Genomic DNA, 12,783 nt, shown 5'->3' with positions numbered 1-12,783 from the left:
ATTTGTTATTTCATTTACTTAGTTAGATCATTCTGACATAATTAGTTTAGCATATTTGTTTAGTAGTTGTTTATTTTGTATTATTTACATTTTAGTACCTGTGTAGTTTAGATTTAGAGTTAGGTCGTTTGCTTACATCTGGTCTTAGCACCAGTGTATGCAGGGTCGACGAGGTCTAGGAACCCCATTACACCCATTTGTTGACAACCCAAAGAGAATTTTACATTCTCATCGAAGTTCGGCAACAATGGCTGACATGGATCCTCCACCTCCACCCCCAGTTCTTTCACGCCCTCTGCGGGAATATTTCATTCCCACAGACTATGTTCAGGCATCCTGCATTCGGAGACCCGATGTAGGAGCGCCACATTATGAGATTAAGGCCAGCATTATTCAGATGCTTCCATCCTTTTATGGCCTTAGTCATGAGGATCCCTACCGACATTTAGATGAATTCCTCGAAATCTGTTCTACTGTTAAGATACAGAATTTCGATGATGATGCTTTAAGGTTGACTCTATTCCCCTTTTCATTGAAGGACAAAGCCAAGTATTGGCTGAAGTCCTTAGATTCTGTAGAAATAGAGTCATGGGATCAATTACAACAGGAGTTTCTTCGGAAATATTTTCCCATTGGTCGTACGAACCAATATCGTAGAGCCATCACTAGCTTTTCAGAGCTAGATGGTGAGCGCTTTCATGAGACCTGGGAGAGAATGAAGGATCTCCTCAGGAAATGTCCCCATCATCAGGTGCCGAAATGGCAACTGGTGCAGAGCTTCTACGACGGATTGTCTGACAAGAATCGTCAGATGATCGACTCTTCATGTGGAGGAACATTCATGCTGAAGAGCGAGGATGAAGCATGGAGGTTATTTGATACATTGGCCGAGAATTCTCTCCACCATGCTTCGAGCTCTCATTCTGATAGAGCCACACCCAACATTCAGAAGAAAGCTGGTGTTCTTGAAGTTGGTCCATCGACTGCTCTACAGTGCAAGGTAGACATGATTGCTCAGAAGCTGGACCAGCTTCTCTCAGGACCATCCACCACACAGCAGGTGTGTACTCTTTGTGCCAGTCCGGCACACGAGATCACTGAGTGCCCTTCGGCAGCTCAGTACCCTGAATTTGTTCAAGAACAAGTTCAGGCAGCTCATGGTTACGTCAGACCGCCAAATAACCCATTTTCATCGACATACAATCCGGGTTGGCGTAACCATCCCAATTTTTCATGGAAGAATCCACAGTCTTCCATGCAGATGCCTATATCCTCTCAGCCAGTTCGGCAGCCATCTTTTACTCAGTCATTTCAAAGACCGAACTATGCTCAGTCTTCTTCTTCTTCTGTTACTTCCCCGATTCAGCAGGAGTCTGCCCCGCAGACATCTTTTCAGGAGAGACTTCTCCAGGCATTCCAAGAGGTAAAAACCTCTAATCAGAACGCCTTCGAGAAGTGTAGCCAGATTTTGAGCTCGCATACGCAGTCCATTGCGAAGTTAGAGTCGCAAATGGGACAGTTAGCTGAGGCTATTAGTAGGAGACCCGAGGGTACATTGCCGAGTCAGGCTGTCATGAACCCGAAGGGTAAGGACCAGATGACTGGAGGCCTATTTCATACTGAGACACAGCAGCAGGCTAAATCAGTTATGGCCTTGAGGAGCGGACGTGAGTATCACGTCGAGAGCAGAGAGCGAGAGAGCAGAGAGAGGATAGAGGAGCCAAAGACCATTGTTTCACCTACGTCGGCTCAATCATCATCCCCATCCCCATCATCACCTTCACCATCTTCATCATCTTCATCCTCAGAGAAAAAGAAGAAGGATAGGAGTGAGCATTCTCACAAAGAGGAGGAGCCAGCAAAGTATATTCTCCCACCACCCTATCCCAAAGCATTAGAGTCTCCTGATTATAGAGGGAAGCAAGGTGCGAAGATCGAGGACATGCTTGACATCTTCAAGCATGTGCAGATCAACCTACCTTTGCTCGATGCTATTCAGCAGGTGCCGGCATATGCCAAATTCCTGAAGGAACTATGTACGCAGAAGCGTAAATCTAGAGAGTGAGTTCCTAACAGGGTCCATCTGACTGAGCAGGTGAGTTCAGTACTTCAGCATCAGACACTACCAAAGCTCAAGGACCCTGGAGCCCCTATCATTGCTTGTACTATAGGGAACATCCGAATAGAACGTGCATTGCTCGATCTTGGAGCAAGCGTGAATATTCTGCCCGGATATTTCTTTGATTCTTTCAAGCTAGGAGAGATGAGATCGACTCCGATTACACTGCAGCTGGCAGATCGTTCCGTCAAGGTACCGAGAGGTGTCTTGGAGGACGTGCTAGTTAAGGTGGATGACTTTTATTTTCCAGTCGATTTCATTATTCTTGACATGGAAGGTGTAGATAGCCAACACCAGACTCCGATTATTTTAGGTAGACCATTCTTGGCAACTGCCAATGCGTGTATCAATTGCAGAACCGGAGCCATGGATCTCTCATTCGGCAATAGGAAGGTAAAGCTGAATATTTTTAATGCCGCAATGGGACCAGCAGGAGACATGGACTGCTTTCATGTAGACATTGCACAGGAGTTAGTGGAGGAGCAGCCCGAGTTGTACATTACTGAGGATTCTTTAGATTTGTATCATATAGAGAAGAATAGCAGTGTAGATAGTGTAGATGTGTCTAGAGTGTCGTCAGAGAGACCACCTTGGGGAGCGGTCAGGGAGCCTCTTCCACCACTTGCTGAGACCCCCGCCAAGTCTTCGATCGAGTCACCTCCGAAACTTGAGTTGAAACCCTTACCGGATTCACTCAAGTATGCATACCTCGGAGATGATGAGACTCTGCCTGTGATCATCTCGTCTTTGCTCACTAAGGAGCAGGAACAGAAATTGCTGACTATTCTTCGAGAGCACAAGGCAGCGATTGGATGGGGAGTTGCTGATCTAAAGGGGATTGATCCTTCATTCTGCATGCATAGGATCCATTGTAATGAGGAAGTCAAGCCATTTAGGGATATGCAGAGAAGGCTAAATCCCAACATGAAGGAAGTGGTGAAGAAAGAGGTGGTGAAGTGGTTGGATGCCGGAATCATTTACCCTATTTCTGATAGCCAGTGGGTCAGTCCGATTCAAGTTGTGCCAAAGAAGTCAGGACTCACTGTGGTTGAGAATGAGAAGGGTGAGAGAATTCCGATGAGGACCACTACAGGATGGCGAGTCTGCATCGATTATAGGAAGCTGAATGTGGCAACTAGGAAAGATCATTTCCCATTGCCATTCATTGATCAGATCTTAGAGAGACTCGCAGGACAGAGCTACTACTGCTTTCTAGATGGATATTCAGGATACAATCAGGTAGCTGTCCATCCTGATGACCAGGAGAAGACCACGTTTACATGTCCTTATGGCACCTTCGCGTTTAGACGTATGCCTTTTGGGCTCTGTAATGCCCCAGCTACTTTTCAGAGGTGCATGCTTGCTATCTTCTCGGACATGATTGATGATGTGATAGAAGTTTTTATGGACGACTTTTCAGTGTATGGCTCTTCTTTTGAAGATTACCTCCAAAAACTTGCTCGAGTACTGAGTAGGTGTGAGGAGACCAATCTCATCCTGAGTTGGGAAAAGAGCCATTTTATGGTCCAGGAGGGGATTGTGCTAGGACACATTGTGTCCAAGCATGGTATTGAGGTTGACAGAGCGAAGGTGGATCTCTCAATTGTCGGTAAGATAGTGGAAATATCCTGGGCAGTAAAAAAGAACCTACCCAATCCATACCTCCTCAGTCATCCCAGCTAAGCTGCGATCAAATATCCGCAAAAGGGATCTCTCAATTGTCGTCAAGATGAAGGCGAATTAAGCGAGTGGACCCCTGGGGCCAAAGAAGATTTGAAACATCTCCAAGATGACGGAGTTTGTGACGGATCCTTCCAGGGAAAGTTCGGATCACCGTCGAGATGAAGGCGGATGCGATGAACCTACCGACAAACCCTAAAAGATATTTGATTTCTGCTATCATTTAGAGATTTCAACCCAAGAACCAATGTCATAATTCCTGAGAAAGAAAAAGAAGGATCGGAGCATCTCCAAGATGAAGGAGTTTGTGACGTACCCTTCCTCGAAAAAGAGACAAAAGTCAGGACATCTCCAAAATGAAGGAGGATGTAAAAAGAACCCAGAAAAGATCCGTGATTCAAAAGAGTGCAAAAAGATCATCATGGGAAATGCCCAGGATATCAAACTGCCCGAAACTGTCAAGAATCATCTTTATCTATGTGAAATTCGTTATCAATATCTTTTCGCTTAATTGCTTTTATGAAGCTAAGGATGTTTCCTCTCTTTCATATCGAGGAAATTGATATCTTCCTTGAAGAAACTCAACGGCAAACAAATTTGAATTTGATTCTTAAATTCTACAGAGTTAGCCTTGTTGGAATTAATACTCTAAGTAGAAAGAGGTCATATTTTCACACATGAGCACAATTCAATCATTCTGAATCAACTACAAATTTTTGTCACCTTATTGGCAATATTTTCTAATTATCCCAACATGAAGTGTGAACTTGAGGTCGTTTTGACGTATCCTGACGTCATCCCTCCTTAGGACTGAAAGGTCCTTCCCTTCCGTCTGATCTGAGCGCTCTCAGATTCACACACTTCCCTGTGTTCCCCACTGTCTCTCCATAGACAGTTCCCGCTCAGGATAAGGGTTAAACCTGAACTTTTTGCAAAAGATCTGTTATTGTCAAAAGCTATTTTCAGTCTCAGCAATGAGACGCCCAAGAACAACCCCTTTTCAAGCTTTAGGGACCCCTATTTTTATCCTTTTGCAAAAACCCCTCTTGGACTTGTTGTGCAAAGTCTAGAGGCCCATCACCGTTTTCTCGCTCCTCGAGGATTCTGTATCCATTCAGGCTAAGGATTAAACCTGTTACCTCGCTCCTCGAGGTACCACCCAAACCTTCTGCGAGAGGTCGTCTATTTTTAGAAAGTTGATTTTTAGTCTCAGCAATGAGGCGCCCAAGATCATCCCTTTTCCAAGCTTTAGGGAATCCCATGATTTTCTCTTCTCGCAAAACCCCCTCTCGGATTTGTTCGTCCAAATTCCGAAGGTCCCATCATGGTTTCTTCATCCGAGGATCCCGTATGGTCGTCCCTTTCAGGTTAAAGGTTAAGCCTGAACCTCACTTCATGAGGTACGTTCCGTTCAGGTTAGGGTTAAACCTGAGTCCCATTTCGACTAGATATCCTTTCTAGTCCCATCACCGTTTCCTCGCTCCTCGAGGATTCTGTATCCATTCAGGCTAAGGATTAAACCTGTTACCTCGCTCCTCGAGGTACCACCCAAACCTTCTGCGAGAGGTCGTCTGTTTTTAGAAAGATGATTTTTAGTCTCAGCAATGAGGCGCCCAAGATCATCCCTTTTCCAAGCTTTAGGGAATCCCTTGGTTTTCTCTTCTCGCAAAACCCCTTTCGGATTTGTTCGTCCGAATTCCAAAGGCCCCATCATGGTTTCTTCATCCGAAGATTCTGTATCATCCCTCACTCAGGTCAAGGATTAAAATCTTAAATCTTCTTCTGATGATATATTCCTTCTTGTCTCATCACAGCGTCCTCGTTCGAGGGTTCTGTATGGTCACCCCTTTCAGGATAAGGGTGAAGCCTGAACCTCACTCCATGAGGTACCTTCCTTTCAGGTTTGGGTTAAACCTGAGCCTCGTTTCGACGAGGTAATCCTCCCCATCCCATCATGGTTTTCCCCCCACAAAGGAATCCATGCTCTGTATATCCATCCAGAAAGGGATCATGCTAAAGTTTCATCTCGCGAGGCATTTCTCTCAAGAAATATCCCATCGAGGTCTGCTTATATTCCTTTCCCCATCCGAATCATCTTGATATATCTTCGTCCCATCCAGGTTAAGGGCTAAACCTGAGTCATTCCAAAGGGCTGATCTTCTCTTACCCATGAGACTTGATCAAAATTCTTATCTTTCACCATCCCTGGGATTTTCACCTAAAGTCCCATCACGATTTCCTCATTCAGTCGTATCATTGTCAAGGATTTCATCCCCCCAGGACCATTCAGGATGAGGTTTTAAGCCTGAAAAGTCGTGTTTTCAAAATAAATTCTTCCACACCCAGTTCAGATCGGCTAACTGGGGCATTTTTCAAAATTTGGAGTGTTTCTTTGCCACTAAGCTCGGCTTTCAACCGGCTTAGTAGCAAAGAGGGGCATCTGTGAACACCCCAAATTTTTCAAAAAGTTGTAAATATCCCCTTTTTGCCCTTTTCCCCCATTTTCTGGGTAATTGAGTCAGTTTCTAATCTAAATTCCATTTTATTTCTCAATTTTTTCTGAAATTAAATTCATTTTACATATCTGACTCAATTTCGGAACCGGATCTAGAACAAAATCCAAATCTGAGCTTCATTATCCAATTTTTTTAATCAATTTCTAAAAATTACCAAAATAACTTTTGAAAAGCTCAGACACTTCGTCCGGTATCCGTTTGGATCCATCGAATTGTATTTCTCAATTCGAGGTTTAAAACTTAAACATTTTCTCAAAACTTGGGTCCAAACCCATTCTTCTGAAGAAATTTCCCCAAAATGGTCTGAAATTCTCAGAAAAATACTCTTGTAAATATTTCTCAGAAAAATACAAAAAAATTAGTGTTTAATCTTTGTTTTCGTGTAAAAAAAACTTAAATTTTGTCCCAAAAATACAAAAAAAATGGAAAATCATGCAAAAAACCAAAGAAATTAGGAAAAAAACTACGTGGTTTTTGAAGATTTTTGCCAAAAAAAACTCACCCTTAACCACCTTTTTAGAAAAACCTGAAAAGGAGGCCCCTTTTTGGAAAAACTGATTTTCAATGTTTAAGGGTCGAGTTAGGGTTTTGAAAACCCTAACTCGCCTTCCTCCCTCAGCCGCCGCTCTCCTTCCCTCTCCGTGATGCTCTCCTCTCTCGCCGGAACCCTCCGATCGCCTCCATCGTCCTCCTCCTTCGTTCATCACCTTCGCCCTTCATCTCCTCCATCCATCCCGCCATCACCAAGCCCCCCCCATGTGCGAAACCCCCTCTCGATGCCCCCATGGCCTCCATTCGCCCTTCATCTGCAACGGCTTCGCACGCCCCTTTTCTTCAACCCTCAGATTTTTTTTTCTGGGTTCTTCATCCGTCGATCTTTAACCAACCCTTGCTTCCAGACCTTTCCTCCTCTCTCTATAAGAGAGGCACAAAAGGAAAGGGAAAAGAGGGGGGGGACTATGAAACCCTTCGGGAGCCATTCTCTTTCCGACAATCCTTGAATCAAGCAAGGCGCTACCTCTTTCTACCCCTGGTACAAAGAGCTGAAGAAAGGTCCCTCATCCCAGCAAGAGATTCCTCGGCTATACCCGGAAAGAAGTTGACTCACCGTGGCCAGAGGTAGGCGAATCATCCTTTCCTCCCCCATCTTTCGCGCTGTTCATTTCTTCTGCCCCTTTATTGCATTCATCCTTTACTTTTCCCAGGCATCTCCTGTTGATTTTCCCCTTTGAACCTGTTAATGCACCCTTGAGGAAGTTGGGCTGCTCATAGTAGTATCAGCTCCTCTCTTGCGCAAAATCAAACAGAATGAATAATTCCAACACTTGTTTATCCATTTGATCCCAACTTCCATTGATAAAATGTAGCATCCCTTACGAAGTCATCATGTTATTTCATATACTTTCGTTTTCATGCCCAATACCAGAGAGTATTAGGCCTTCCAGTCTATCACCTCTGAAAATTCTGTCAGCACCTCGATGGCATCCGATCTAATCATGTATTGGATTGGGTTCATCAGGTAGGGATCCCCCATCGACATCACATCCCCTTCATAATTTTGTCATATTTTATTTAGTTACTTATTTATTTATCTTTTTCTTCTTCTGCGAGCTGGCCCTTTATATCTCTGTTAATTCCAGTCTGTTTATTGCCTTGTTTTGATTTCCTTTCCTGTTGAACCTACTTTGATGTTGGGTCTGCGTTTTCAATCTTCAGATTCTCTATCCTTCATGGGATGATTGGATCTGATGTTATTTTTTTTTTATGTTATTCTCTGTTCCCCATTTTGATTATTATCATTATCATCTGGTCTTGCTACGACCTTGTTGGAGAATGTCGTCTCTGTTCTGTCTTCCACATATTTATTTGTTTTTTTTTTATTCATTATGATCTTCGGAATCTCGTTCCAGTACGAGGGGAAGAGTATCACCATATATCGGCAGCCCACAGCGGCAGCTAACGATCTGGAACTCAGATCAGAGCTGCTGGAAAATCCAGCATCTGACCTGGGCCTGTTAAGCAAATGGAGTTGCCTAAATTCTAGTTTGATCTAAAAAAAAAAAAAAACTCTCTTCACAAGTAATAGCTTATGAATAAAGTCTGAGCCGCTGGGAATAATCCCACTCATAGTAACTGAATCTCTCTCGATCTGCTGCAAGAGACATCTTACTGATCGCAAATCTCTCTGCTAAAGGGGGTGGGGTATTCTGTTCTGAGTAGCCATCAGATTCATTGAATGATTTGTGTAAGATGCCATTTCCTCTTTTACTTCATCTGTTTTCATTGATATGTAGTTTAAAGTTGATCATTACGGTATATAAAGGTCATTCTGGTATGTATTTCTGATTCATGGTATCTAAATCCACGTGTATATGTCTCACCAATTTTTACCATCTTGTAAATATAAAATGCTCACTAGAAGTTTAGAATTAATGGTGAGATGAACCCATCTTCCTAGGTTTGATCATGGCCTGAGAGCAGGCCAGGCCCCAAATATAAATACTCATTTCATCATCAGTAGTCCAGCATTTTTTTTTTCTCCCTGTATCATAGCGTTCAAAATTTCGTTGTAGATGTTGGCTCATGCTTTTGATATTTGGTAATTCCAACGTAACTGGTTGCCTCTGTTTCATTAGGATCCATATATGTGTTGTGATCTGTTGGTAATTTCATTGTCATTTCTAACTCATTTGTATTATGCTTACAGGATTTCCTCATGGATGGTTGTGTTTATCTACATTGCAACACTCATAGCTAAACCCTGTATATTGTCAAATCCATTTAAGATAATTAGTTGCACTCTCTAAATCCAATCTGATTTCTCTTTCAGTAATATCACTTCTTCTTTACAGTTGGATTGTTCATTGTTATTTAGACTCCATTTTTTTGAGATATCTCTATAAGTAAACCTGTAAGCAATAGCCAGACCACGGACGTCTCCAGGGCATCTTGCCTTAACAAAAGGCACCATGGTTTAAGCTGGGGCATACATGTCACGGCTGTGTAAATCTGTCACTAGAAGTAGGCCTGGGGCAATTAGGCAGGATACAATAGCCACAGAGTCACTATCGCAGGGAAATGTCTTCAGTGATCCTGTATTAAATCTGATGTTGGGAACCCCTTTTCTCAATATCCTGGTTGGGTTAATCTCTCCTGAGTGTCAGGATTAGGTAGTCCCCGTTCCCCCACAGGTTACACCATTTTTTTTTTACCCCAGCCCTCCTGTTAAGAAAGGTGTAGTCCAGAATTCCAGGATTCTCGCAGCCTGTTCGACTGCCGAAGGCAGCCTAAGAAACATGTTTTTCATGGCAAATCAAATAAGAAGATATCTTACAGTTAAAAACCTGGTCACTGGCAGCAACCCTGGAGGTCAAGGGATCTCTAAGCTCCAGTTCAGTTCAGACTCCTTGACTGGTTGAAGGGATTAAGAAAGAAGTCTAGGACTGTTACTAAATTTGATATCCTTGACATAGGCCACGTTGAGTATGGTTTGTGGTAGTGGCGTATGCCTAAAAACCCTGGTTATGGACATCTGTGAGATGTGCGATTTCGTCTGGATAGGGCAGATTCAAATAACACTTTGTCCTATCAGTGGCCACAATTTTAAATTATGCTTTGTTGTTATCAATCCATCCTGTATAAATACGAGAGGAGTAATAATGCGATTTTTTTTTTTTGGTTACATAGCACCTCCCTCATCTCTGCATAAAACACTCCAGCACCCATGTTTACCTCTGTTACAGTAGGATAGGCTTTTGTGCATCAGTGACCTACTGTCTGTATCACATAGCACTTTACAAGAGGTCTTCCTATGCACATGATGTTGTAATCCCCTGGACACACCACCTCATTACCATAACACAGCATCTCCTGTAAAAAAAAAAAAACTTTTCTTGTCTCCTTCTTTTCCTGCAAACATGTTTTGACAGGTAAAACTGCTGTATGTATATATTCCTTAAAGTATGTCGTGTCCAAGTATTTATCTTATCTACAGTATATCTTCTAAAAAAAAAAAAAACCAAACCATTAGTTACAACACTCTTACTAGACACTGCCTTTATCCAACATCTTCTCACGGGGATGGCTTCAAGGGTTCTAAAAATAGCTTACAGGCTTCTAAATGGCAATAGCCTGACTGGAAATCACTCTGAGCAACCTTTGGGGAAATAAGTAGGCATGAGGAGATCACCACTAATGCTCGTAATTGATGGTGCCAGCCTTGTTTGTATAATGGCCAGTGATCTGGAAAATGTGCTTTTAATTTAGCAATTTTTAATTGCCTACTACTAACATCTTTTGTCTTGGATCATTATTTTCATATCTCCTGTTTACAATAGCATATGCTCTCTCTCTCTCTATCTCTTCAAGCCTCCCTGGTGAGTATATGATTCAATACATTTGGAAACTGTTAATTTGGGAATATAATAGATACTGACTTGGCTACTTGTTTCTTTGCAGGAGTATTTGATTACTCTCGGATATTGCGCATTTATCAGTTAAGTATCTAAGGTCGCCCCTGAAAATTTAATTTAATTTTTTTTTCTTTTTGCTATAAGATGTTGAACTTCGGTAGTCTCATCCTTCTTTCTTTCTGTGCACAAATGACTCTCCATATACAGCTAGGAAATTATGTTTGCCCTTAACAGATGTTACTTAGAGTATGGCAATTATCCTAGTATTTTCTGAATGATACTTGAAAGATGATGTTCCACATAAGGATACAAATCTGATGTCAAATTTGCCACAAAATTTTTTTTTTTTGCTCAGGACTAGTTGGTCAGTACCTCAAAACTAGCCTAAACCATGTTCGGGTCACTAATAAATTCAGGCACTTTAAAGATAATAGTCATTAGTATGTTGAATCAGGAAGGTATATAGGCGTGTTGGTCCAAAGCATTATCAGTATGCATAGACCTAAGGTCAGATCACTATTTGACTGCAAGAGGAAACTTTTTTTTTTTTTTAGTGATGGTGCTGTAAATCAGTGATTGATTATATAAATATGTCATTCGCAACCAAGAGAATTTGGCTGTGATAAATCTCGGTTCTTTGATACGTTAAATATTCCTATCTTAATAACCAACACGCTGGGATTTCTTTATAAACTCCCTGTGAGGTAGCAGTCCATTGCTGTATGGCTGGGACTATTGAACCAATTAAGGGTGGGACCAATAACTTGACATTGGCTGTAGCCAATGGGGCCAATAATGTATCAATGACCTAGATAGCTGGTGATAGAGTCAGAATATACGTGCCTCTTCATGAAACCACCCTGCGTATTCATTACAGGTTGTAGTCAGTCTGCATATAGGTATATCATCAAAAAGCATTAAACCCTATATAGGAGTGGGGCTGTTACGTTTCACAGTGGTCTATCTCGAACCATCCTAGCTCTTGACTTCACCTATTATACATACCTTTCTCATTTAGCATGAGCCTAGCACCTTGCATTAGGATCAATACAAATCACATACAATTTTGCTTTCAATAAAACATCTTTTTCCATACTCATTTCTTTGCAGGGAAGTCGTGGAAAACTTATACTGTTTTCTTAGATTAGAGATGTCATTATTTTAAATCTCAAGGATTGTAACAACTTAGATATAAATAAGAAATTCAAATTTCCAGCTCTTAGATAAAATGAATGAGCATTGTAAGATACCATTGAATTACTTGTTTTCATGCATCTTGCCTTTATTTTTATCGCAAATGGGAACACGAATGGCACGGACACCATCTCGTAAGAGGTAAATTAATACTAAGTTGATGATCCACATCAATGGCCATAGTCAGGGTGTGGACAAAACTTAGGATTTTTATCTTTTACAAAATAACACTGGATCCATTTTTCAAAATTCATCATATTTCCTTAAATATTTTCTTCTTTTATTAGAATTAAACTTAAAATTGACTCAAAATATATACCAATGGCCATAGTCAGGGTATATTGAGAGTTAATTTCATTTTAAATTCTATAAAAGCACCAAATGTATTTTATTCTTCACCTGAATTTAAATATAGATTATTATATAATACATCCAATGACCATAGTAAAGGATGCATTATATCTTCAATCTTATTTTAATTCATTTAAAGAATGGAATAGCTTTTCAAAATCCAATTTCAAAAATCTAGATTCATTCATCATTTAGGATAGAATTGCATCATATTTCCGAAATTCCCTCTTCAAAAACTCCAAGTAATGTAAATACTTTCTTCAAATCTGTCTTCAATCCTTATCAAATCCAATTCATTCTTTCAATTTTCAAAATTCTATTTCATTTTTAAAATCTCAAAGTTCAATCTAACTTTGGGATTTCAAATTCATTTTATATTCAAATTTCAAAGTTCAATTTGACTTTGAAATTCCAAATTCATTTTATATTAAAAAACTCCAATCAAATTCAAAGTTCAATTTAACTTTGAAATTCTTGACTCCAGATTCAAGCTTCAATTTCAAAGTCCAAT

General features: G+C 41.0%; 1 non-coding gene across 1 annotated transcript; it reads right to left on the bottom strand.

The window, feature by feature from the left end:
• Positions 1-650: 650 nt before the first annotated feature.
• LOC149811914 (small nucleolar RNA R71) lies at positions 651-753 on the bottom strand. The gene has a single exon (XR_016428693.1). It is a non-coding gene; the product is annotated as a small nucleolar RNA R71 (small nucleolar RNA).
• Between the last annotated feature and the right edge of the window lie 12,030 nt (positions 754-12,783).

This window comes from Nuphar pumila, chromosome 17, assembly GCF_984573655.1.
Source record: "Nuphar pumila chromosome 17, dmNupPumi1.hap1.1, whole genome shotgun sequence".
NCBI classification, from domain to species: domain Eukaryota; kingdom Viridiplantae; phylum Streptophyta; class Magnoliopsida; order Nymphaeales; family Nymphaeaceae; genus Nuphar; species Nuphar pumila.
The sequence above is the reverse complement of the archived record's forward strand: the minus strand, read 5'-3'. Positions and strand labels throughout refer to the sequence as shown.